Source organism: Oryzias latipes, chromosome 20 (assembly GCF_053564925.1).
Source record: "Oryzias latipes strain Hd-rR chromosome 20, Olatipes_Hd-rR_3.1".
In the NCBI taxonomy this organism is placed as follows: domain Eukaryota; kingdom Metazoa; phylum Chordata; class Actinopteri; order Beloniformes; family Adrianichthyidae; genus Oryzias; species Oryzias latipes.
In genome coordinates this window covers 19,936,582-19,964,418 of record NC_136256.1, presented here as the reverse complement: position 1 = coordinate 19,964,418, position 27,837 = coordinate 19,936,582, and the positions used below count along the sequence as shown (strand labels likewise).

At 39.5% G+C, this 27,837-nt stretch overlaps 1 long non-coding RNA gene across 2 annotated transcripts in view; it reads right to left on the bottom strand.

The window, feature by feature from the left end:
* Positions 1-209: 209 nt before the first annotated feature.
* LOC144988148 (uncharacterized) overlaps positions 210-27,837 on the bottom strand; it is a 45,746-nt gene continuing 18,118 nt past the window's right edge. The window contains exons 1-3 of one of the 2 annotated variants that reach the window (XR_013651971.1): positions 8,603-8,829; positions 455-3,507; positions 210-373 (exon numbers count right to left, since the gene is read on the bottom strand). This is a non-coding gene — a long non-coding RNA (uncharacterized LOC144988148). Of the gene's footprint in view, positions 374-454; positions 3,508-8,602; positions 8,830-27,837 lie in introns of those variants that run through there. The other variant, XR_013651972.1, reaches the window with a different exon arrangement.

Genomic DNA, 27,837 nt, shown 5'->3' with positions numbered 1-27,837 from the left:
ACCACTTTGTTTGTGCAATTTTGCAAATTTGTGCTAACTCTAAGTGCTTATGCATTGTAGGCAATTCTTCCTAAACAATATAGTTCATTTTGTTTGAAACGTTGCATGTTTCACGTAAAAAAAAAAAAAAGTTGCATTTTGTCATGACTAGCAAAACAGTGGCAGACCCAGATGCTGGAACCCGGAAGGGACTCAGCAGGCGAGGAAGGTGAGTAGTAATAGATTTAATGATTTTAGGTTGGAGTTCCAGGTGAGGATGCGGCGAGGATGGTTGGAGAGTTTTGGCGGCGAACACCGTGTTCCCAGGGGTGACGAGGAGGGACCAGTGAGAAGGTGAGCCAGAGTCCAGAGCGTGACAGGCGAGATCGGGATCCTACGTAGGCAGAGACAAGGCAAGGTTAGGCGAAGAATACTAAGCATGGACAAGAATAGCGAACAGGGCCAGAGGATGCACCGTGGAGTACAACGAACTAGCGTTGAGTACAGGTCCTGGTTCTCCTTAAGAATCCACCGGCCGATGAGGATGAGGAGGCGCAGCTGGTGTCCTCAGGTGTACCTGATGAGTAGGAGGAGCCTGCTGGGGGTACCGTGACACATTTGATGTCATAGTGAGCTTAAAAAGTGATCCAGGGTGCCAATCGGTCTACGGTACTCTCTACACATTGTACATCTGTTTGAGTGTGGAATTTCATAAACCACAATGTCAACAAAGGTGTCATCCACAAGCCAGACTACAGATAGAATAACTCTAAGCTAACAGTCCTGCCCACAAGTCAGACATGAATTTCTAATGAATTACTGCCACTCTGCAGAAACTTTGTCCTAAAAAACAACAGTGTTTTTTTTAATTTATTTTGGCTAAAAACGCCTTAATCATAATCAAAAGACCACAGTGATTGCTTTGAAAATAGATCAAAAGATGATCGGAGTAGGACTCCAATCAAACTGCAATGCAAAATTTACACTCTGACTCCAGCACTTTTTAGCCCTTCCTCTTTCCTTGTATTGATGTTATTAAACCAACAAAATCAATGCACAACATCCCTTGTTGTTTTGGTGTGTGTAAAGTAAAAGCATAATTTTCTGAAAGGGTCAAACCAACAGTTCTAACAGAGTTCAGCCAACACTGAATGATGATCTTGTTTGTTTGAGGGCATAAGGTGACCAATAAACAATATCTGGAGATTCACAATCATTTTTGTCAACTACTTTCCACCAATACAAATAAAACATCCAACAATAAAATATATTTTAATAACAAAATATTGTACCTTTTTTTGTTTTGACAGACTACATGTAGCAATCCAGCATCTTGTGTAGATGGTGCTGTACTACAAATATGATAAACGTTGTGTTTTCTTGCTAATTTTTTATTTTTTTGCAGGATCTCTGTGCTGATAAGGAGCTTAAAATATAACATGTTTGACCTCTAATGAACCATTTTTCATTCCACCTAACAAAGTATTACTAAATGTAACTGAATCTTAGTTGAAGCAGGTGTAAGTGGGCAGAACCGCACATCAGTGGGGTGCAACACTGACTCATGCAGAAGGCAGGGTGATCTGTGTTACTCACCAGCAGATTTTAAGTAATGGAAGCGGAACAATGGGGCGAGGATTAAATGCCAACGAGGAAGATGTGGGAGAAGGGGAGAGGGGGGCGCTACCTAATGGGGAATGAAGGGGGAGGGGTAGAAAAGGTGGGGGGTAGAGTGTCTGACATTGCCCCCATGGTCGTAACAGCAAGGTTTCCATATGGGAGCAGCTGCCCTGCCCTCTGTTTCCTCTCCGCAAAATATGGCTGGAATTTTAATTGTGCTTGTTAATTCTGCTTAACACAGCTTTTCGTGACTCTCCGCATGTCCGGCGAGTCCTGATCTGCTGGGCTGTTTGAAATCACGACTGTCTCACCCAAGTATGTGTTAGACTGTATTTGCAAACAGAAGCTTTGTCTTTGTCTAAAATAAATATTTTTTTAGAGCAACAGAAGAATCAGCTTGTTATTCGGGGGAGTATTTAGCAGTTTCACTGATCTCCTCCCGGTGCAGAATTTTTTTCTCTTTCTTAAAAAAAGAACAAAAAACATTTCTCCTCCATTTTCACTTTGAAGCAGTCGGTTTCAGTTTCTACCTTTGGCAATACCTCTGTCTCAGCCTCACATTGTCAGCTCATTGTCTGACATGACACAGGCTTGATTGGCTGCGATGCGCTTGCACCAGACTTGGGCTAATTTGAAGTAAACTCTGCACAAGTGGCTGAGTCGTTGTTTTGTGACCCTGTTTGTGTTGGATGAGCGCACCGTGTCTCTCTCGGGAGCAGCCTACAGGCATCCCACAGATCTAACACGCAGCTCTGCAAGCTCACAGAGAAAAGAGGGAGAGAAAGAAAATCTGATCCCAGAATCCTGGCTGAATACATTAGAGAAAAATAAAAACTAACTTTATTGAATTTTTTTTTTTTTTTTTTGGGAAGGGGGGTCCAAATAAGGTGAAGCCTGCAACCCAGAAACAATGTTTGTGAGAGAAATTCTTTTTCTTTCCAAACCTATTGTTCCATGTAACGGCTTTATGGAAATATTGCGATGTAAATTTGTCAGAAAATTCCTGTTTGGTCTCATTGAAAACAGAAGGTTATGTCTGTGTGATCAGAAGATCTTCAGGGGCTTTGTGGAAATCCACACCAGGCCCTGCTGTGGGGATTTTTGGGCTCTCCCCCCCACATGCCACTGAAGAACCTCAACTCTCAGCAGGACCTTAGATGACAGAAGGAACTGAAATGTCAGAAGACGGATGGAGGGAGAGGTGTTGGCGAAAACACGGAGAGGGGTGTGGAGACCCTGGGGAACCTAGTGTGGGGTGTGTGTGTGTGTGTGGGGGGGGGGGGGGGGGGGGGGCAGCAAGGTCGGACTGAGTGAGTCTAATTTGATCTAAGTTCATCCATGTAGAGGAGCTGGAGAACCATGCGGAGAAGCAACAGTGATCTGCACAAATTAGACAGCAGTGAAAATGGAAGATAGACACTTGATAACATATGGACGAGTGCGTGGAATTTTGATGATTTGCAAAAGGGGAGGGGGACTGAAGAAAAAAAGCATGGCGAGCTGCTTTAAGAACATGACAGCTGGAGTCATGCATCGGTAAAGGTGCGTCTTTCCTAATAATGTCACAGATTTGTAGTAAAGCGACAGATAATGATTACAATTTCATCCAAATGAGCATTCGATGTATTCCCTTCTCTTTACACCAAACAGCGAGGGTCACCCCTGCTTTCTTCTCTCCTTCCGCTCCAGCACATCCCCTTGTCGTGCACTGTAATTAAAACCACAGGTGGGGACCCATAACACTGCATGGCTGCTCCCAGCATGCAACAGGCACCATCTGGTTCAGAGGAGGGGTGTGTTTTCTCCCGAAAACAGCCAGAGGTTAAAACATCAAAGGCTCGGATCTTTGATCGGACCTCAGCAGGCTCTGGAGTAGAGGGAATAATATCCACTGTCTCTTGAATCTTTCTGCAAGACAAAGCGTGAAATGGGAATGTGAGCCTTAGCTTGTAAGACAACGAGGTCAGCTTCCTGCCATCCTGAAGGGGACCTTTTGCCGTCACCTATGCCTCCTTTGCAGGTATCATGCCTTCCTAAAATGTCTGAGTACAAACCTGTTACAAAATATTCTCTGAAGACTCCAGCAGCGCTGATTACTTTTGCCTCGATGGATGCTCCGGTAAAACGAACATGCTCACTACACCTTGAAACATGGCACAAGTCACGAGAAAACAAGTACCCTTTAGGTCACGGCACATCGGTGAGCTTTGAGTAAAGCCAAGTCTCACATGGATTTGTTTTTTCTCAGCTTTCCTGATGCTCTGGAATTTGAATGTATTGTTTATGTAAATCCTCACATAGGAAGTGATGGATGAAAAGTATTTCAGCAGAAAATTTAAATCTTAGCATGACTCCTCCCTTCTGTTTGTCTTTGTGTTTAAAGACAACAAAAAAGGAGAAAAAAGTTGCAACAGAAAAGGATGGGAAAGCCCATCTGACAACATCGCAGTGAGGGACAGAGGTACACCTGGGGCACTGGCAGAGAGCAGATATCTGCTTGTGCTCACTTCAGTATGCACTGTTCAAACATTGTTCAAGAGCAGCACCTCTGGTAGAGATATTCACTTTAGGGTTGGTCTCTGACGAACAATAAAGACCCCAAACAGCGTGCCTAAATTTGATCTAGCACGAAATCCCCACCCACTGCTCCTGGGTTACTGATTTGCCTCCTCCCTTTTCTCTCAGTGATGTGATTTTTATATTTAAACTCTATTCCTGTATAACAGCACTGCATTTGTGTGAAGCATCTACAGCAACTTGAATGTGCCCCTTCTAAAAAAAAAAAAATCATTCTATCTCACGCTGAAGATAAAAAGGTATAAGGGTGCATCTACGCATTGACTTGATCCAGGGTTTGTTGGTTTGAATGGTCCACTCTTTTAGGCAAGTGTGAAGGCTCAACGTATCCCTGGTGTGGACCAAACGTACAAACTCTGGCCCCCCTTGAGAATGTGAGTCTCGGTTCACTTGAGGATGAACCAAAGATGCAGCGCAGAATATTACGAGGACTGAAAGAGTTTGTAAAAGGTCAAACAGAATGTGACACTCAAAACATGGTGCACGGAGGACATGAAGGCACCTTTTAGTACGGTAAACTCAGAAAATGTCTTCTTGCTTATATAGTCTGGTAGAAAAAAGGGTAAAAATTTGGCTCACATGCTCGGTGAGGCTGTTGAGAAAAATGTTCATGCACATTTTTCCTACGGGCATGCTGTGGATGACAGGTCGTAGCAAACACCTAAGCAACACACAAGGTTGTGATTGTGCTGTTTTTATTTAAAATATAATAACGTCTTGTTATCTAGGACATACGTAGTTTCTACAGACCAGCAGAAGTTGGAAATTCACTTTTGAGTCATTGGTGGGACGGTTGCTGTGGAGTAACCCCACCCCCTCCCCATCATCCTTCTGTTTACACTCTCTCCTGCTAGTTTACAGCCACTTATGACGCCAAGTTGACATTATCAGTGCAACAAAAATGGCGAGCAATATTGGAGCTTTTTAGTAGTACACTTTTGATCCGGATGACAGCTCAGACCAGGAAAACGAAGACATACATGGATCTAGTCGTCTGAGCAGATGCATCAGAATGGTGAAGAATGAATGAGTGAAGAGCTTGTGGCCTGCCGTTGTAGGTCCTACGTCACATCTACAAGCTTTTTGCAACAGCATTTTTTCGTCTGCCCCTGATTCAAAACAATTTGTGAATCAAAAATACCAAAAACACGGTATTCTTTGGAGTGGGTTTTTGAATGAATCTAAACATGAATTAATAACCTGATACTCCAAGAAATAAAAAGGCAACAAAACAGAGGCTCTGACCTGGAATATGTTAATGCACAGACTTATATAAATGGATAATAAGCACAAGTTAAAACAGATGAGATAACTGGAAGTCTAAACCTGGGGTAAACATGACATGAAGGAAGTAGAAACAAAATCTGGATGTCTAGATAAAAGTACCCAAGATCTTAAAAAATCCCACAATGAATAAAACAAAAAGAACAAGTCTAGGTGTACAGATCCAATGCTCTCATGTGCAATGAGTATGCCCCCTGCCTTTGTGTGCATCTATTCTACATGGTCAACCCAGATTAACTGGTTTTGCAGAATGTTTTGTTCTGTTAAAGGGACTTGTCACTTTCTTTCAGTGCATGTTTGTTCATACAAAGGCTGTTGCTAAAATGCCGTCAAAGCAGGGCGGCCTTGACACAACTGAACTGTTTTGGATGGTTGAGGTTTTTTGCCTTATTTTAGAAAAATGTATTTCTTTATTTTATACACCTTTTGCAAACCTTTGTTATGAATTGGTGACCTACACCTTAACTAAACTTATATATTTTTCAATGTCCATTAAAAAAAACAGGTTAACATTTGATATAAAAAAACTGACAAAACAAATGATGACTACAGCAACTGGAAACTATGCTAGTTTTACGATAACTGTGTTTATTTTTACTCCCTTTTTTATTCCTAAGCAGAAACCAGCACCAAATCTAAGCACAATTAGAGCAGATTTCTCTAATGATGCTTTGTAAAAAGGATTTTTCTCCCTCTCTGCAGGGATGCCTCTCCCAGCATCTTCCTTGCAGATCTGTCAGTGGTATCGTAGCCTGCGAGCTGCCTGCATATGCATCATGTTGTGCTTGGGAAGCACAGTAAGCTTTAGACTGGATTAAAAAAACGATTTTTATGTTTTGCTTCTAAGTTTTTGTGGGGGAATCACAGCACATGTGTGTAATGTAAACCTTGAACAGATGCATTTTTATGAATGTGGATCTTGATTTTGTGATAAATTACTGTGTTATTCAAGAGAAGAAAAAAAAACTTTATTTCCATCTTTTGCTCTTTATGAATTGGGAATTGTTAGCTTTTGCTAGTTCTAATCATCAGAAAATGGATAAAAGTATAATAGAAGTATGATGTATTTTTAAAGTATTCTTAATGAATAAAAACAGAGAATATAAGAAATTAATTCTTATTTTATTCTCTGACAAGTCCAGATCTGATAATATAAAATCCTAACTAGACGTAAGCTATTTTTAAAAATTTGATGGGGAGAAAATTAGTCTGAAGAACAAAAAACAGATTCTAGGTGTGACAAATTAATGAAAATTTATTTTAAACAGGCAGACATTTAACAAAGGTATATTCCGATTGTTGAGATAAGACAACAGGCGGGTAAAAACCTTTCAGAATAAGGCAATTTAAAACTGGCAGTACATGAAAACCAAGACAAATTAAAATAATAAGCTCAAACAATAAAAAAATAAATAAAAAGTACAACACCCAAAAAAATTATATAAATTGGACCCTAAGTTGATGGTTTAATTGTGAACATGAATCTCAAACTATTTTTTAACATTTTTCTGTCTTTCTTTAAAAGTTACCATGTATGGAAGATTTAGTATTACAGTTTTTAAAAGTTTTCAAAATATGAACACAATTTGATAGCTAGAATTTTTCTATACTTTTTGTTCTTTAACATTATTAAATCTAAAATCATTTGAAGTATTCCTGTATTATCTTCTTTTAATATTCAAACTATTCAAAGCCCTGCCATATTGATATTAAAAAATGTAATTAAAAAAAATAAAATAAAGACTTTACATGAAAAAAGACTTCATCATTAGGTCATTGGTCGTTTACCTCCAGCTTTGAAGCACGTAAATTAAGGTAGAGGTTGGAAATTCAATATCTGAACATATTTTTCCACAAGTCAAAGTTTTGATTGGTTAAAACAACAAATACAGCAGGACTGAGATATGATAATATCCATCTTCAAACCCGTGTGAGCCATTTCAGGGTTGCTGGAGCCTATCCCAGCTTAAGGACTGCTGTGCGACGGCAACACTGAACAGTTGCCGTCATCAATCGACCTATGATGCACATTTTAATAGTGGGAGGCGCCCTAGGTGCCTGGAGCAAACTAACACATGCACGAGAAGAACATGCAAAGAAAGAACCAAGCCGGGATTTGAACCAGGGCTTTCTTGCTGTGAGACTGGGGTGCTAATTTGCTAAAAAGCCTATGAAGTAATATTTTTGTAATTTCTATTTCAGCGTTTTTAAAAATGTCTGGTCTAAATATCTGGATACTCTTTAGTATCAAAGAAAGTAATAGTAAAAATAGCATTTCAAAGAATAGAATGCATTATCAAAATTCTGAAATATAACTAAAAAGCAAAAGAGAGTAGTTTTTTCTCATGTAAGGACTGATCTGTATCAGATCTCTTTGCTGTGTCAGACTCAGTCTTTCTGATTTCTGTAAAAGTGCCACATTCTACTGCACAAGTCCATTATGGACAGTCACAACAGGGGTCTTTTTTTTCTTCTTCTCCAAAATGTAGCATTTATTGATTGATAGAGATTCAAGTCTTGAAGCTTAGATATGATAAGTCCTGCTACTTGCCCTTCAATTTGCACCGCTTTCTCCTCTCCGTTCACTTTTTCCTGCCTCCACACTTTCGCCCCCACTCCAGCATCCTCCATCTGATTTTTTTCTTCGTGCAGCATGTCATATCTCTCCCCCCCCCCCCCCCCCCGTACCCCGCCTCCATCTCCCTCATCTCTTGCTATTCTTTTCCTCTGTCTCCGCCGTTTCCTCACCTCTCCTTCCGTGCTCAGCAGGAAACTGTTGGAACTGGCGGCTCCAGAATTCTGATCAGCCACTTTGTGGTCTAAGAAAGCTCGCCAAACTGTCTCTCCGATTAATCAATACTCCCATTGGCTGCAGTTAACACCTGTAACCTCTACATTACATTGGGGGAAATGTTCAGTCCTGGAGCAGAATAGCAAGCGTCTAACTTATCCCGGTTACAGCCAAAAAACTGACTTATTGGAAAACATTTTAAACCGTGCAGATAAGTTCGACAGTATTAGAGACATGCCACTTAGAATCGTTCGTCTTTCTCATTTTTTTTTTTTTTAAATGCGTCAGGTAGTGAACATGTGAGGGAGTGATTGAGCATGATAAAATAAAAACCCAAAAAAGCAAACGTACCTGTGGGCCCTTTCTGGATCCGTTCCAGCTGCATAGATGCCATATGAATATTTGAATAAAGAAAGATACGTTTATATGCTGTGACAAAACTAAATGAAATTCATAATCAAGTATCTAGGTCATTTGTAAGGCCCAAAGCAACATCTCCTTCCCTGCCTGCCTGCCTTTTCCGTGTGTTGCCTGAGTCTGGGAACATCAAGGAGATGAAAACACTCTGCATCCTGTGTGTGAAACAGCTCACACAAGAATAGCGTGCTTCAAACATACCAGCATAGCTTTTTTTTGCCCCCCTTTTTTTTTTGACAGAAAAAAGTGATAAATTCTATCACTTCATGCAAAGGTGCATTTTAATGGGATAATGTGTAAGGAGGTTGCAAAAAAGTTAGCTTCTTCTCGAAAAAGTTAATGACATCTGAGAAATTAACCATGGTAATAACAAAATATAAACTAAACTGTAACTAAATCTAAAAATTCATTTCCTTTATAATAAATATCAGTTTTATTGGCCACCTGGAACCACGATGATAAATGATGAACAATGTCTTTAATGTTTGCTTTACACGCAGATATAATAAATGTGATAAAACAAAGCACAAATTAGGGAGTTGGAAGTAAATTTAGTTGTTGGGTTTATCTTTTATGAGCGGATTATATACGAAAAACAATTTGACTCTTAAATGAGAAACTGCACCTTGAGCTTTTGATCATAACATCAGTGGCGAGTTTTTAAGCTTTTAATCAACATTAAAATCCAATGCCTGCAAGAAAAGGCTTGTGCTTACACAGCCTAATTGGATTTATGGAACACATAGACACTGACTGTGTTAAAGGTGCTAAAAGAGGGCATTTGGCTGCATTTTGACCATAGGCATAAATACATGGGTTCAATAATCTCTGGGGATCACCTGGTGAACGTTAAAGGGCAAAAATAAAGCCAGTAGTGGCTGTTTAATACGCCCAGCTCAATAGCGTTTTACAGGGTCCACCCAAATGCCATCAAAAATAACTTGCACACATTTGAACTGTGCTAAAATCAAAACAGCTGATTCAGTTTTCATTGATAGGATATAAATCAATAAATATGAAAATAAAAATTCTCATATATATATAAAATTGCAATCTAAACATGTAAAATTGCATTTAACATGTTTAGATCTGAAAAAAAAAACTGAAATGTACGCCAATTTTGTCCTTTTTATATTTAATAGTAAAAGATGACAGTGCACCACAATCAAAAAGCTAAAAAAAAACGTCATGCTTGACTTGGCTATCTTGCAGATTGAACTCTGTTGGTGTGAATGAGCATATCTGCCAGAGCAGATCTGTGTCTTATTTGACAAGGTGTATTTTATTATGAAAGGAACATTTGCTGTCAAAGGAAAATAAGTTACAAGTGTTAAATAAATAAAAATATATCACTACATCAATATATTTATTTATCACTAAAATTCAATTATTGTCAATATTAAAAAACTACATTTTATAAATTAATAGTTTATTGGTCATAAAAACATAAATAAATACATTTTCTAATAGGATACAGTGGGACATTCTAATTCTCGCTGCAAAGAAATTGGATCAAATGTCCCTTTTAGCATTAAAGTTTGCAGGCCGCTAGTCTAGATGGGTGTTAGGGAAGAGATGCTAGCTGAATTTAAGTGCACAAAACAGCAAGAAAAACAGTTAATATTTAGACAAAAAATGCTCCATAATATCTGAACAAGAAAAAGAAAATGTAAAAATGGAAATACTAAAAGAAATCATGTTACAAAAAACATATTTAGCCTTTGACAGTCTGAATTAATAAACCAGAATAGGGTTAGGATTATTTAGAACAATTACACAACAGACACTGGTTGTCCTTTACATCTATTACACGTACGTTCCTATTAGCTTTTTTTCTGTCCAGACTAACTACAGCACCGTCATTAACCTGATATTCAAACGTGCAAATCTTACTTAGAAGCAACAAGTTCATTTTGGTTTCTTTAAACAATGGCAGGCATGCTAAATGATGGGCTTGTTGATGCAAATGCAAACAAAAATTAACTTAATTGCAGCAGTTTATCATGTAGATGCGTCACAAAGTGATAGTAAATGCTGTTAGGGACTCTGATGGTGAAATACTGTCAGTGGCATAAAGATCGAGCTCTCATCCATTTCACTACATCTGGGATGGTTCCAATTATCATACATCACTGGATTTTTTCTTTTTTAGCTGCTCTGTTTGGGGGAAAATAAGAATTTCAAATTAAAAGTTTTTTTTTTCTTTCACACTCACACACTCTCATGCTTCAAATTTGTATTTGACTTATTTCTTAGTAATTTAGAAACATTTATTTTCCACCTAAAAGGTTTTTTTTTTTAATTTGTATTTGCTCAAATGTTTTAGGGTAAAATGTTGAGTCTGAATATTTTCTGTTTATCAAGCATTAGGTCCCACCTAGACCTGTCACTTATTGAATGACAAACCAGTGGGAGAATTGATTGTGTTTGTAAAACTTATAACAAGAGATCTAAACTTTAAATGGGTGGGACATAACAAAACCCATGCCCAATTTGAAAAAATGTTGTCAAATTTATTTGTAGTTTATATAAATTGACAACCAGTGTCTTACCTAATGTAATATCCATTTGTTTTGATAACAGTGACCATTCTTCCCCACCACTGATACAAAAGCTCAGTCAAAATAACTTGCATCTAATGCCATTAAAAATCTATACAGACAGTGTAATCTTCAGCTTTTGTTCATATGTCAATCACAACTTTGATGTAATGGATTTTGTCTGTTTAAATCAGCATCTTAATCACACATAGTTCACATGTCTGCATTTTCTTTCTTGCATCATATTAATCCTGCATCTGGACAGCAAGTTTATTCATCAGTGTAAATCCTCGCATTGAGGACCGATAGTTCAGCTGGTGTTTGCATCATGTCCTCTGCAGCATCTCCACACACACAGAGATACTTCTGATCTTACTTTTATTTGCATTCAGTGAATAATGCAGCACCACGAAAATCAGAGACAGGTAACTTCACAGTGTTTCTTCATTTCCCAAACACACTTGACAATGGCTCAGTAGCAGGTAACTGAGTCTTGTAGGCACATTTCCAAACCAGACAGAGAAGGTACCTGGAAAACAGATTGTGGCAGTTGACAGGTGGAATAAAAGGGGTGCAGTTTCCTTGATGTTCAGAAGGCTCAGAAGAACATAGATCAAAGTTAAAGGTGACGTTTAATATTAATCCAAGAAAACTATTTTAGACAACATCAGTTGGTGTTTTTGTCTTTTTATACAACAGTTTGTCTTGTTAAAAGCTTTAAAAATTGTAGAATAATATTTAACAGTGTTAATTATTTCCAAAGAAATTGCTCACAGATGTGGAAACAATGTTAGTGTTTCAGTCACTCTAAATTTTTAATTGAAGCTGTCTGAGTGTTTCTTTGATATTTTTATATGTTGACAGACATTTTTTATAGATAATATTTCACCAGTTTTCAAAGAAATCCTAAACATAATGGGTTTTTCCTGACAGGCAGTAGGTTTATGGAACAGCTGAGAAATAATATTCCTAAACAATAAAACATAAAGACTTTAGTAAAGGTGTAAAGGCATTAAGTAAGGTTTGGGTAGAAATAAAAAAAATATCTAAAGTAATGGGAAAAACGTAAACTATTCCCAAAACTGTGATAAATAAAAGTCGGAAAAAAAACATAAAATAAAACAGTAAAATCTGTCCAACACAAGAGGTCTGTTGGCTCATCAGCTGGACAGGACAAGTAAGAAAACTTACTTATGCTCAGGAGCGACTTATATGTGATTTTTAAAAAAGAAACAGCAACAGCTCCCGCGTTAAGAGATTCCAGATTCCAGGTGGCTGGTCTGTGCTCCTGTACTTGGCTGAGGACCTGGCCTCTGCCTAATCCCAATTCTAATTTGTCCCCCAATTCCATCTGCTATACTATTCAAACATGTAGTTGTAGAGTTAGAGAAAGCTAATTCTTCTTTAACAGTCCTGGTACAAAGCCTGTCTGTCTTAGGAGAAGATTCCTCCTTCATGTGGACATCCCTGAGGTTTCTTCTTTTTTGTCCCAGAGTTTCTTTTTGTTTTTGTTTTGGCAGTTTTTCCTTACAGAGAAGGAGGATCTAGGGATAGGGATGCCCAGTTTAGCTTAGTCTGTTTAGATTGGTTTAGCAGTTACCTATTGTATTTTATAACTGATTTCATCTTCTTATACAATTACTGGTATGAAACCTGTTGAGACAACTCTGTTGTAATATTAGGCTATGTAAATAAAATTGAATTGATTAGTGTTTTGGTGATTTGAAGTGATATAAACAGTTTAGTTGAGTTGGTAACATGTTCTTCATACTATGGTTATCTGAATAATTGATTATATGTTGCGCTAATATACTAGATTCCCCTATACATCATAAAGCTAAATAAGTATCAATGTGTCAGGGAAGTTTTTATATGTTCAGTCTAGGGCTGCACGATATGAGCAAAATTTGCGATGTGCGATATTAGTGATCAATATTGCGATAACGATATAATTTGCGGTATATAAACAAATAGCAAAACAACCAAAAACATCATTACCATCTCATTGCAACAGTTTAAAAAAATGATACTCCAAATGACCCTCGATTATGTAGGAGGCAAACATCTAACATAAAAGGGCTCATCTGATTGGTCAACATCGAAAAGGGTCCATCCAATTGGTCAAATGCATAAATGGATTTATTTGATTCGTTAAATGCTTCAAGCTGCCATAGGATTGTTTTAGCACATTTAAGGTAACTATTTATTGCGATTTTTGCTGACTTTTGCGATATGGATATTGCACTGCTTGATATTGCGATAACGATAAATTTGCGGTATATTGTGAAGGCCTAGTTCAGTCTGTCTATTCCGTTATTAAGATTTGCCTTTCAAGATGAAATCTCCGTTTTTGTCCCCACATTTTGTTGAAGTAACTTCTCCCAAAAGTGCGACCAGTGTAACAGCTCTTTTTCTTTATTGTACATTTTCTGGGTGCTGCAAATTATAGTCCAAAGATATGGTATTTAATAACTTGCTTTTTCTCTCTTTAACAGAAATTCATGTGTATATGTTTGTCTTGCTCTTTTTTTTCTATCAGATCCTAACCGATCCAAATCACCCATTCCAAGAATTGATCTGGTATTTGATATGATGTTTCTCATTGTAGCACTTACCGACAACCTATGTTGTGCTACATGAAGTGAATTTAAAATCGCATCAAATCAAATGAAATAACTTTAGAATTTAATCCTGCAAATGTAATTAATCATAACACAATATATCCCAAATCCCATCAATGGACTTTGAAGGTCTACAAACAGCACTGTGAAAGTCTAAAACCAGCTATTAGTCCTCTACTACACTGTTTAGCTTTGCACGCTCAGACACCACATGAAACCTTTGCACATGAACCTGCCTCGTCTAATGTCTTTGGATTAGCTGCACACAAGGTTACTAATCAAGATTTATCTTCACAACAGGCTCTTGGAATTGTAATGAGATACAAACATGATGTTCATCAGGCCTGTAACAACAATCCTCAAACTCAGCAAACAATTGGAGGAAATTAATGACTGCTGTCACCTTTTCCAGGAGAAAACAACAACAGAAATCACTCCATAGGAACAACAAAGCCAACATCAAATTTAGCTTTTTGATTATTGATTTTAAGACATGCCAACAAACCTACACAAAGCAAATCCAAAGTCTATTAATAAGCTTGTTTTGTATGAAAATATGAGATGATGTACAATTTGACCCAAGCAGCAACAGATTAATTTGAAAATCTGAGACTCTTTGCAAAAAAGTTTGTGTAAAATCCAGTCAGAGTATTATTGCTCTTTAGTGTCAAAATGTTCTACTTCAAATTGGTTTCAGTGTCAAAACCTGCTTTTTATGTCGCACTTTTAAATACATTACTGTTTCATTTGTTATTGAGATATTTCAGTAGTGCAGTTTATACTGAAGGAAAATATAACTTTACTTTGAGTCACTGAACAATATTTTCGTAGTGCTTATTAGTAAAATGTACAAAGTTTCAAGTAACGTATGATATAATCCAAAACAAGAACACAAGCAATCATCAAAATAAAACACTTTTCTTTCGGTCTATATCAAAACCGATCGGTGTAGCAGCAAAAATCTGAAAACAAGGTGCACATAGCACCTGAACAGGGATTTTAATAATTTTACAAGAGAAATGCTTAATGTCTATAGGGAAAACTATTTAAGAAATGAATATAGTTGCCAAGATTAACATGAGATTGTTTTACGTCTCCTTCGATTTATTTAATTGATAAATTCTATTTGTGAAAAAATGTTAATGTATTTTTAAGACTGTCATGTATATAATTAAAAATTCTATTTTATATGTTCATCTGACTCTTCTTTTCCCACTTCTTTAGAAATTCTTCAGTTTTCCAGTGTTCTAACTATTTAATAAACAAATGCAAGAAATGACTCTTGAATGTGTAGGGAATCATTATTCTTCACTTCCCTGGATTTTTTTTTAAACCACCCAAAAGATAGGTTGAAAGAATGAAAGAGACAGAGCCAAGCTAATGTAGTTTCTGCAGACAGTGTATTGACTTTCAGGGCTTCGATTATGGCTGCAGCGGGGATGGGTGTGAGGTTGAAATAGAGTGAAACTTCATAACATTTACAAGTTTCTCTCATTAGTCAAACATTTTACCCAAACCTTGAGAATGAATACTAAACCCCATTGATTTCCTTCTATTCCCTGAAATGATATAAATCGTATCACTCAAGTATAATGCAAGGACAAGCAAGCCTCTGCAGGCCTGGATTCCACATGCACATATCAGAGCAGTGAGCACAGGAAGTGGGGTGTGAGAGGTAGCGGATGGAATCAATACTTTTGCTTGTCAGTAGTTTAACCTGTGTCACTGCTAAATAACTAAATGACTGATTGGGTACTTGCTTATGCATGAAGTTTTAGCGTTGCAAAAAATGTTATTTTTATGCTATTGCAAAAAAAGAAAAGAAAAGGAATCTACTAAAGAAGAAAGCTGGGAAATACCACATTAATCTCAACGATGATGATATTTCATTGTATTTCTGAAGAGGAAACTAAATGTGTGAGGAATTGCATTCTGTCCTGCGGCTGTGTGTTTTCCCTGTCTTACTATTTTACTCTGCACAGGTGAGATTCCCTTGTTCCCCGCTGGATTGTCATCAACTGTCATCAACTGCAGCGGACCTTGAACTAGATACAAGATGAGGAATTTTTCTGCCCTGCCTAAGTGTGTGTGTGTGTGTGTGTGTGTGAGCGACAGACCAAGAATGAGTCTTGACTGAGGATGGGAAGCACAAAGCACCATGTCTGAGACCTACCAGGAGACCTCCGCTAGGCAGTGCAGCATGTCTCAAATCTCTACCTCAGCGCTATCAACCCTCATGTTCCCACTCCTACCATGACCCTTACAATAATCAATTCCAACTCAAAAATGAACGGGAAAGAGGGTGGTGAGAGGTAGAAACACTTCATGGAACGACCATGAGGATTTCAGGTGTTCATTTCATACATCATTAAATGTTCTAATTGCATTATTTTTTGTAGAAAATACATAAAGACTACACTAAAGCTCAAAGACCCATCCTGATTAACATTGCAGTTTTTTTTAAATGTTATTGTGGCAATTTTTTGATGATGTATGACTTATATAAAGAAAATTGAGATTAATATCACATTTCTTAATATACAGATTGAAAAGGTTTGTAGCAGTACCACAAGCTCCCTGCTCCAATTTGCTGCATCCACTTGTAAACAACTAGATCCATACATGTCTTTGTTTTCCTCATCCGAACTGGCATCTGACTCAAAAACCAGCTCAGCTCTGATATTGCTCGCCATCTTTGTTGGATCTCTAATGGTAGGTTAGGGTTGTGAGGGGCTGTATGCTAGCGGGAGAACATGTAAACAGAAGGAGGACGGGAAGTGTGGGCAGGCTTTCCATCTGTCACCACTCTGCCCTGGGAAAGGATCCCTCCTTCATGTGGACATCCCTGAGGTTTAGTCTTTTTTTCCCCGGTAAACTTTTTTTGTTTTTAGGAGTTCTTCCTTACCAAGAAGGAGGGTCTAAGGACAAGGATGCCAGTTTAGCTTACGTAGTCTGTTAAGTTTAGTTTAGCAGTTACCTATTGAATTTATTATTGATTTCATGTTCTTATACAATTACTGATATGAAACCTGTTGAGACAACTATGTTGTAATATTTGGCTATGTAAACTATATTGAATTAAATTGAATTGAAAGGCTTACTCTACACCAACAGTCCCGCTGAGAATTAAAAATTCTAATCAAAAGAGCCATTCTGCAGAAACTATGACAAGGAAATAAAATTGTTTTGTTTTTTTAATTCTGGCTAATAACGGTATAGTCATATTTCAAAAGGCCACTGAAAACACTTTAAAATGCCTTAAAAGATGATTAGAGTGGGACTGTAAGTAAAATAAGTATTACTTTGAGAAAAAAAGAAAAAGTTCACAGGAAAAATTCTCAGTGACGTCAATTTATTTAAACTGCAGGCCGACCTCACAGGCACAGAGGATGAGGTGGCACTGGTTTGCCTGAAGGTTGTGACAGAATTTTTGAAAGTTTTCATCAGTGTGTGTGTTTCCACTATTGCCTTTCCCCCTGCAACTAGCAGTCCCAGCTTGTGCTCAGTCTTTTCCCTCAGCACTGTACATCTGTGGGTGTGGATGGTGACAGGTCAGATAATTAGAGTGCTGCTGTGTCTGTCTGTGGCGGCTGCACGGAGCTGCTGGGCAACATGACTCTGTGCAACTCATCTCAGCCTTTGGTTCAATGGAGGCGCCCATGCATGTACACATGCATAAATATTAAGACTACTATTCAATAACTATCAAAAACTCTCCCTTTCAAGAAATATTGTTATTATGTTTTCTTCCTTGCAGTTCAAAGGCAGATGCTGAAAATAGTAGGTGATATTTTGAAAGATTCAATTTATTTTTACTTAAATGTGTTTCTCTTGCTCTATATTCCTTTTTTTTACTATGACAAAAGTCAGAAACTTATACTCCATAAACATTAAAAAATTAACATCATCACAAGATAAAATGTGAACTTTGTGAAGCTTTTACAGCTGCAAGCAAATTGGAGCATTTGAGTTCCAGATGTTTGTTACACTTAAAATTTATCATTATAAAATATACACACTTTATCTAAACAGCTGCAACATACATTTTGTGCATATTGCACAGATGAAAATTGGTCATACATGAATAGACGTTGAGAAAAGTTGTGGTCTTTAGCGTGATAATTTTAACAGATGTATCACAAATGAACCAAGTTAAAATTACAGAAGTTTCACACATGATTAAATTATGCAAAGAACACACAAGTCAACGTAAAAGCCAAATCTGGTCCAAAATTGGTGCGCCAATGACTAAATTTTAATGTGATATGTGTGCCGTATACGCGATGTAAAAATTATACGTGTGGTTAATGCGTAAAAAGTCAGTTAGACATACGTGGAACGGTCGTGGAAAGCCGCTGATTTGCGTATGCATCTTAGAACAATCAAACGCAATTGTATATAATTTACATTATAACTGCGTATAAACTATGTAATTCTCAACCGACCAATAATTTTTCAGCTCAAAACTGAATTCACGTAAAGACCTATCATCTGAAACCCTTGAATCCCACCTGCACATGATGTATATCACAAGTACCACAGAAGACTGAAATTTCTTACGTGGAAAATGTGCTAAATGTTCGTGGTGGCTGTGTGACTGACTGTTAGTGAGGAACATTTATTTACATGTTCCCAAACTTCACAAGCTAAGCTTGTTTTTAACCAAACCCAAGTTGGATAATTGAATCAATTAGTAAACAAACTTCCGACCCTCCAGGATGAGGCATTAACCACCAACAGATTCACAATGACCAGTTCCATTTTGACCTCGCTGAGCTGCATCATAACCTGACACCTCCCCCTGTCGCATAGTCTGACCCTTCGCCCAGGGCAGTGAGCAGACTTGGCAAACAGATGGAAGCAAGCACATTATGACACATACAAACTCAGCTCTTTGACTACTGACACACTTGGAACTTCTTCTTCAGAGGACTTTATAAGTGTAGGACAAAAAAGTCATATTTGGACACATGGTACGGATGCTAAAACAATGCATTTGCAAAACAAAGTACATATTACATTGACTAGATTTCCTAACAAATCTGTATTTGCTCATATTTGTGTAAGTTATTACTTTAAAATGTTCAGACGTCTCACTGAGACAATATCAGATCTATATGGCTGCAGGATCCATTTTTGTCTGAGTTACTGCCAGGGAAGGTCTTAGAGGTGAGCTTCTCCCCTCACTGATAAATTGCTTATTTTTTGTCCTTCTTCCTGCGTGAACTGGACCTTTTGGCCTGAGCAGCCTTTCGGTGGCACAAAAGTCACCTACTTTTATTACACTTAATGCTCCAAGCCACAATCCAGCAGTGATACACCATGTGAGAGTCTTGCTTGAGCAACTGACGATCAATTTTTAATCACGTGTAAATCAATAGCTGCATTTGTTTTGTTTGAAAACTAAAAAAGGACAAAATGCATGAGGAATAAAAACTTATTTACATTAAAAAATATTTTAATCATTTATTTTGTTGATATTTATCCCTATCCCTATAACCATTTTATCATATTTGATACAACCATTACTGCACTTCAGTAACTGAATGTTAAGAAAGAAAAAACACCTTGTTTCTAGAAAAATCCTCTTGTCTTGCAAGAACAAATAATTTTATTAAGACGGTTTTTCAATTGCAAAAAAAATCTTAGGTTAAAGTTTTTAGCGATTAGAATTTATTTCTTTAAATAAGAATTTTTGGTAAGACCATTTCTCCTACACCAATTGGCATTTTTTTTTACTTATTTAAAGACAATTTGCCATGAACATTGAACCTAGTTCCAAGGGACCTGTTTTGGGACACCTATCTTTTTAGCATTGTCCAAACTCTTCTCAAAATCCCATTGGATATGACTTGGTCCATGTTTTCTGCCTTGTAGTTAATCACCATTCCACTGGTGAAGTAGAAGGGCTTTTCCCAAGTTTTTCAAAATGACTGCTTCCGTAGAATCTCAAAAACACTTGTGTAAAAGTTTAGCAGATTTTCAAAACTTACAGTATTGAAAGAATGCAACATTTGTTGATAATTAATTCTTTATAATACAGTTACACCATGATAGAAATGTGTGGATAAAATTTAAGACAACAGGTTAACAAGGTGAAGTCATTTTAACATTTTTGCAAACTGACTTTGTTTTGAGCAAAAACTTACTCAATGTCCCAAAATATCATATTTATTACCATCTACACCTCATACAAAAACAAAAGTGTATATTTTTTTGTGGATTTCATCAAAGGGTTAAAACAACCCATTTCAATCAAAAAATGTTTTTGGTTTGATTTTGACCAGAACTTGTCCTGTCTGTCCTAGTAAACCTGTGACTCTGCTTCTCAGCTCATAAGCCTCATCACAAACTGCATAAAAGGTTGAAAGGTCCTGGAACTCAGCTACTTTAAAAAAAATTGTAAATCTACTTTATAAAGGTAACTCCTCAACTACAGAAAGAATCTGTGTCTGCATTGTGTTAAAAATCCCAATTACCAATTAAACCCCCTTTCATTCCAGGTGTGTGGTTTTATATACTGGATTACTGAATATTTGTCTTGCACTCAAATATGTAAATGACATAGTAGCATCTGAGTAGATGTGGAAAAAAAAAAGAAAACTCTGCAATAAACAAGGAGCATATGGTTTCAGTTGCCTCTTTGTAGGCAATTCCTATACACAAGGTAATATATACAGGTGGAACTGCAGAGACAGCAGAAAGCTTAAGTGCATCCTTCTGCTGCCTCCCTGTAATGACAAAATGAAGTTTGGATCTTGAAGTTTTTGTTCTGCTGTTCCTTTTTTAATCAGGAGAAGCAACAGAAAATGTCTGCTTTGTAAACAGTGATGATCTACATTTACTGCCGTTCAGCCTCCAAATTGAGATTAACAGGATTTTCATATTGTTTGTCTGATTAAAGTGTGCAACACCCCAATGTTCCTGTATGTCCCAACTGGAACCTAAGAAGCTGCGGTCCAAAATGTGAAAACTGTCCAATGAGTCTCGGCGTTATGCAAAGCTCCGTTTTTAATAATTCATGTCTGAGTTTACAAATGGCACTGTTGCGCAAAAATGAATCAGCCGAGTCGTGGAAATGCTGTTTGAAGGAGATGAAAGTTTAATTTCTGTCCTAGATTACTCCCCCTCATATTTAAGCAGGCCCATTATTTTGCTCCCACCAATGTTTTCCCACCCGCTATAATGAGAAATGAAGGGAGATGTAGGTTGCAGCTGTGGGACACCACCAGTTATGTACTCAAACAGGATCCTCCCTGATAAGCGACAGCTGGGGCGGCTATTTGCATGGCAATTTGAGGGAGCATCTTGTTTCAGGGCCAGCTCTGTAGATGAAGCTTTTTAATTTGTGTGGGTGGATGTGTGGTGTGCCATGTAAGCTGGAACATGCAGAAAAGACCAAGAGGGACGAAGGAATCCTGCTGATGCACAGTGTGAAATTAATTCATTAAATAATGGCTTTATATGCATGTGCTTGACTTCTTCAGTGTCTCTGCGGAGGCTTTCATGAATGCCTAAAAATGGTTTGGTTTGTTTCCAGCTTGCATAGGTCTGAAAATGCAGCAATGATATCTTCTTTTTTTTTTTTTTTTTTTAACTTGTCCTGTCCAACAGCTGGGCAGACAGACGAGAGCTGAGGGCCTCTTGTGTTGGACATATTTTGCTTTAACAAGAGGGGTTATTAATCTTCAGACAAACCAAAGGTATGTCTGAATAAACCCCTTTTGTAATTGAGGCCAAACTTTATTAATTTCAATCATGTCTGAAAATCTTTGGTGTTGGACCGGACGGAAAAGGAAAGAGGGGAAGAAGAGAGAGGGACGCTAGAGAGAGGGGGGGTAGGGGGGTGATAATAGGAGGGGAAGGGGGATAAGACCATGAAGCAGCATACAGCAACAAGTTTACTGGTTGTTAATCATTATGGTAAGGTTCAAATGCAGTACAAAAAGGGCGGGGCCCGTCCACACACACACTCAAATGTTATAAACACACCTGCTAGCTGCAAAAATGTCCACCTGTCGACATGTACACAAAACAGATAGTGTCCACACACGCATACTTATGCCTTAAAACCAACTAGTGTGAAATATTTCAGTCATTCAGTCATGCAAACTGTTAGTGCAAAGGTGAGCTAACACCAGTGGTCAGGTGAGTGTTTATGTTCTTCTGAAATGGATGGTGGAACGTGAAAAGAAGGAGGGAGAGTGCCCAGCCATCCCCACCCCAAGACCCCCACCGCAGCAGCAGCGGCAGCCGGAATCCCCCCAACGCCACACGGGAACCGGCAGGGAACAACCGCCGCCCGGGCGACCAAGCCCGCCACCCAGGCCAGGGCCAGCAGGGCCGCCGCAAGGCCCCCAGAGCCAGAGGCCAGGGAGGCACGGAGGGAAAGAGAGCGCCGCCCCAGCCCAACCAGGAGAGCAGCCCCCCCGCCGCGCCGGGAGAACCCAACGCAGGGCCCCACCGGAGAAGGACGCCCACAGCCCCAAACGAGCACCCCACCACCACCCAGGAGTACCGGGCATCCCCCCGCCCCAACCCCAGGTACGAGCCAGGACCCCCCAAGGGAGACCCGCTCCGCACTCCAGGCAGCCATCCGCCCGGCCCACGGTTGGTCCAGGGAGGAGCGAGGCAGGGGGCCCGCCGCCCCCGCCCAGGAGGGGGGAACCCCGGGGAAAAAAAGAGGGCCCACAAGGGGTGTTGTAAATATGGCCCGACCAGGCTCGGCCACAGTTGGAAATTTGGCGGGGCCCAGCACTCAGGAGCAAGGACCAGAACCCACCCCCCAGGGACCAGACACCCCCGGCTCAGATGTAATGTGAACCCCCCCACCGCGCGGAGAGAGCACTGCCCGGCCCAGGAAGCCGGCACCCCGGGGACACGGCCGCCGTTGCAAAGGGGCCCGTACCCCCCACCAGGGAAGAGGCAGGGGACAGATGGACCCAGGTCCCACCTTCCTTGCAAAATGTGTGTGCGTGTATGTGTGTTTGAGAGGGTGTGTGTGTGTGCATGTGTGTGTGTTTATGTTGGGATGTATATATTGAGGGGGGAGGGGTGTGTGTACTAAGGGGGGTGCAGTTAAAATTGGCGGGTAGGGCACTAAGGGGACATCTCCTGATTACTCACAGTGACGTCCCCTCACCCTCCCCACCAAGGGGCCCTAAATGTCTAAGGTGCGGTTAAAATTGGCGGGTAGGGTGCTAGGAGGACATCCGCTGCTTGCTGGCAGTGATGTCCAAGCACCCCCCCTACCAAGGGCCCTACATGTCTAAGGTGCAAATAAAACCGAAAGAGGGGGGGCCCACTCCATACGGCAACCATAGGAGGGGGGCCACTGCCTAGTAAACCCCCCCCCAAGGCTCATCGCAGGCTAAGCCCCCCACCCCCTCACCCTATTATGAGGTTATATGAGGAAGGGGGTAAGTTGGGGACAGCTGATAGACTGTCCCCCGGTGGTCAAACAGCTGTCCCCCCCCCCCCCCCAGCAAGGGGGCCAGGCCCACCCAGCCCAGGGGCCCCACCCCCGGAGGCGCCGACACCCCAGGCCCAGCACCCCCCCTCCCACACAGAGAGAGAGGAGCCAGAAAGCGCTGGCCCCCCCCCGGAGCAAGCCCAGGCCCCCACCCCCAAACGCCGGCCCTAGAAGAGCTCTGGTCAGGCCTTGACGGGACCGAGGCAGCCAACCGGCCGGGGAAACCGCCGATGGCCTCAGCAGAGACCTCGACCCGTCAACCCCCCCTGCCCCGTACCAATAGTGCCCCCCCCCCCCCTCCCCCAGAATGCCCCCCCACAGGACAGGGCCAACAAGACCCCCCCCCCCCCCCCCCCCCCCGACCCCGCAGCCGAATCAGATGACACCCAGAGCGACCGGGGGCCCCAAGAGGGTTGTCCCGTCCCGCCCCAGAGCCAGGGAAGGGCCGATTCCATCCCCAGGTGTAGATGGGAAGCCCATCCAGCGCCGCTGGGCCCCCCCCCGAGCAGCGCCCCCCGCCAACCCCCCCCAGCACAGGCAAAGGGACCACCCCCCCAAGCCAAGGCAGCAATGATATCTTCTTATATAGTGGCAATATTACCCACAACTACTTCAACTTAGGGGTGTAGGGAAAAATCGATTTGATTCGCAATATTTAATTTGGTGATAATTGTATCAATTTGAAATGCAGCCAGGATGATATTTATTTAATTATTTGCGAGCTTCCTTCAGTGTCTGACTATTGTTTTCCGCTAGTTGGCAGCACAGCAGACTGAGCCACTTTGAGCAGCTCTACAAGAGACCAAAAAAAAAAACAAGATTTTGCGAGAATCAGCATTTTTAAATACTAAATGTTCAGTCAGCCCTGCACTTTTTGTTGTTATGAGACATGTACTAGTTAGTTTTTGTTTGGGATGGGTACCAACCGAAACTCTGTGCCACGTTGCTGCCAATACCATATAAAAACGTGGATTGTGGTGCTTTGTAGTGAGCCCCAGATGAGAACAAGTAACACTGGAGATGTATCGCGATACATCCCATATCGTAATATATAGCATATCGCCAGACTCTTGCCAATACACACCCCTACTTTAACTGCCGCTCAGACAGTCTAAGATTAACCAGCATCTTCAACCTGTTTCTGCATCATATCTTGTGGCTGCCCTTGACTGGCTGTCTGAGTTTATTTCAAGATGTTATTTCGGTGTCGTTGTAATTTTCACATGATCTCACTTTATTTTACCTCTTCACCATCTCCCCTAAACTTCAGCCTGGTGCCTCAGGTCAACTGATCAGCTTCTCCCAAAGCACAAGAGGGAAGACCAGAGGGGATCGAGCCTCTTCTGCTTGTGCAACGACACTTTAAAACACCTTGATGGCAAAATGTTTGTAAAGCACCTACACTCACTTAGAAAAACAACTCTTATTCAACAACCAAGTGTCTGATTCAGCAACAGCATATACTATATTTGTTTTACATTTTTAGGTATCTTGATTTAACTTTCTGCCTGTTTTTTTATAATATATTTTTTATATAATTTACTGTGCATTACATTGTTGTATCTTAAATTGCTTTATTAATGTTTTTGATTAAATCATTTTAAATATTTTTGTTAACCCTGAGTTTCCTGTGAAGAGGTAAAAAAAAGCAACTTTAAGTGTGTATTCATGCTCTTTCAGATACATTAAGACTCATTGTGAGCTAACTGGAGGATCATTTTGAAAAAAGTGGAGATAAGAGGAACCATTGAAGAGTAGACATTAGACAAACAAGACTAATCTCAGGACCCACACTGGCAACTGTTATATAAAAAGTCGAAAGCTTCAGGGTGGAATGCTTGTTACTTTTTCCCTCCTTAAAACTTTCAGGTGTGCACATGCTCGTGCAAAACACAACCCCCTGTGGCAATGCCACTCGCTGTTATCAAGAACTACATCTTACGAGGAGCTCAGTCACAGCCAAATATCAATCAAATGGCTTCCAGACTGAAGCTCTTCTAAAAATAACAGGAGAAAGGTGTAGTTCATTAAATAACCTCTGGGGGCACGTTGAAAAGCAAAATAATCACTGTTCAATCTCAGGCGGAATCCGAATTCTTCCCCCTACCCCCACGACGCCTCCCTACCCCTCCAATAGTAGGGGCATTGTTCTTTAGTTTTTTAGGGCCTAAAAGTAGGGCCTCAGATTGCTCTTCTTTCCAATGAAAGCATTTATTCGCTTTACAGTATAATAAAGACAAAAAACTGATTTAAATGTTTATGGTTCTTAATATATCTACTTGTGTTTGTGTGAGAAATTAACATTTGTTCTATGGACTTACAGTGACAATCAATCCAACTATTATCTGTTATCATGTATCTTTGATTAGTAATTCATTGTATCAAAAAAAATGAAAATACAAGAAAGATTTGAGATACTTAGTAAAAAAGGAAAAAGTGAAAAATATTGTTCTTCCCACTCCTTCCCACTCCAAACTTTATCGTTTCCCCAATTCAGGACAAAGCCAAGTCTCTACATTCCATCATTTTACCACTTTTTTATCATGGTGTTCGTATGTGTGTGTGTGTGTGTGTTGGGGGGGGGGTTGTCGGTACTCTTTGTCTTGTCATCTTGTTTTTAAATGTTATCGTATTTTATGCACAGCACTTTGAGTCACATACTGTATGTTGTTGTAAAAGTGCTATATAAATAAAGGTTGATTTGATTTGATTTGATTTACAGGCATATATAGGAACCACTTATTTTGTCTCTATTTTATATTCTATTCCTAAAAAAGGATTTATATAAACATGTGTGTTTTACACATTTATGTAGCTGTATATGTGTATTTCTTGTTTTGCTTGCACATGTTTACTCAGTATTTTATTTAATCAATGCCTTTACAAGAATACAATACATACAATTCAGCGTTAGAAATAAGGAAAAACAAATGGTTGTCCTCTGGACATCCTGGCAAGTAATATTTGGTTGTCCTCCCCAATTTTTGGTTGTCCTTCGATACCAATATTCAACAGCAACAAAACCTCCTCAGTTGTCAGTACTTACATATTTATTCTTTCTATACATCTAATATCAACTGCCTCCTATGATGGACATTTAAAAAACTCTTCAAATATTAAAAAAAAACAACATTTTACTAAATATTGAAGCATCTGGTTACACAAAGTATTGCCATGCAAATCAAATACTGTTACGGTCAAATGAAAATACTTTATCTTACCCTATAATATATCAGAAAATTGAGTCGGACGTCGGTTTCCCAAAAACTTTGAAAAATAGTCGAAAAATACCAAAATGTTGAATAAAAGACCAGGTTGTCACACGGACAACCATCGGGTTCATTTTTGGTTGTCCTCCGTGAGATCTGGACAACAGGATAACTGCTTATTTCAAACGCTGCAATTATTATATTGACCTGAGGGTAGAGCTGCTTTTCATTGGAGTATCTAGCTTTCCGTGGCAGAGGACGTGTAGTTATTTTTTCTGCTATCCTTTTAATTATCATTAGCTAATATCTTTAGATTATATATAATATTTATTAAATGACTGATTGATACGCTTGTTTATTTATGACAGCGTTGTTTAATGCATCATGTAGTTACCTCTTGGTTTTATTAATGGTTTGATCCGCCAGTCAGTTTGGTTTGTGTGATTGTTGTTTCACATTACTTTTGTCTTGGGTTGCCCCAGTTAACCCTTGTGCTGTCTTAGATGACCCCACCCTTACATTGACATGTTCTCCCTACCATTACAAAGGTGGATAAAGGTGGAAAGATTTCATTTAATCCAAGGACACCAGTGAGGTTCACAAATCATTGAAAAAAAAGGTTTAGCGCACTGTGTAATGGGTCTAGATGACCCAACTCCCAATGTTAAAGTGCCCAGGATAGCACAAGGGTTAAGTGATGTTCACATGCCTCCTTTATTGATATCAATACTTTATAATTCTGTAGTTTTATTGTTTTTTGATTGTTTGGTAAATAACCAAATTTTTTCATAATTTTCTACTTGTGGTTGGTTCATAAACAGCCAATCCATCACATGATTCAAGACCTCAATAGTAGCCTCTAAATTATAGCTTACCTGTCAGCTGGTCACACCTAAAGTCCATAAAAACCTCCAAAGCTTCAGGCCATCTGGCTTTGGTGGTAGCTTAAGGAGACACCTTTCACATAGAAAGACTAAAGAAATATCCAAAATCATAAACTCAGTTGTTTGATTCTTTGGTCACATTTAAAAATCTTTTTTTTTTACTCACTTTTTTTTTCTTGCATTACACAAGTTTACCAAACACTGAGGTACTTTGGCACTGCACACAGCTTTAACTTTAATAGAGATCTGTGTGCTGGTGTAGGGGTTACTGTAATTAAGAGCACTGCTGCTTCCAAAAAAAAAGGGTTGTCAAGGGCGCAGAGCAGCTCTTTGAACACCATGCATATCACTTGACCTCCATTCATTCATCCACTTTCCTTAAACCTGCAATTAAAAGACACTAGTAAAGATTAGTTGTTTCCTTGCCACACGGTTTAGTATTA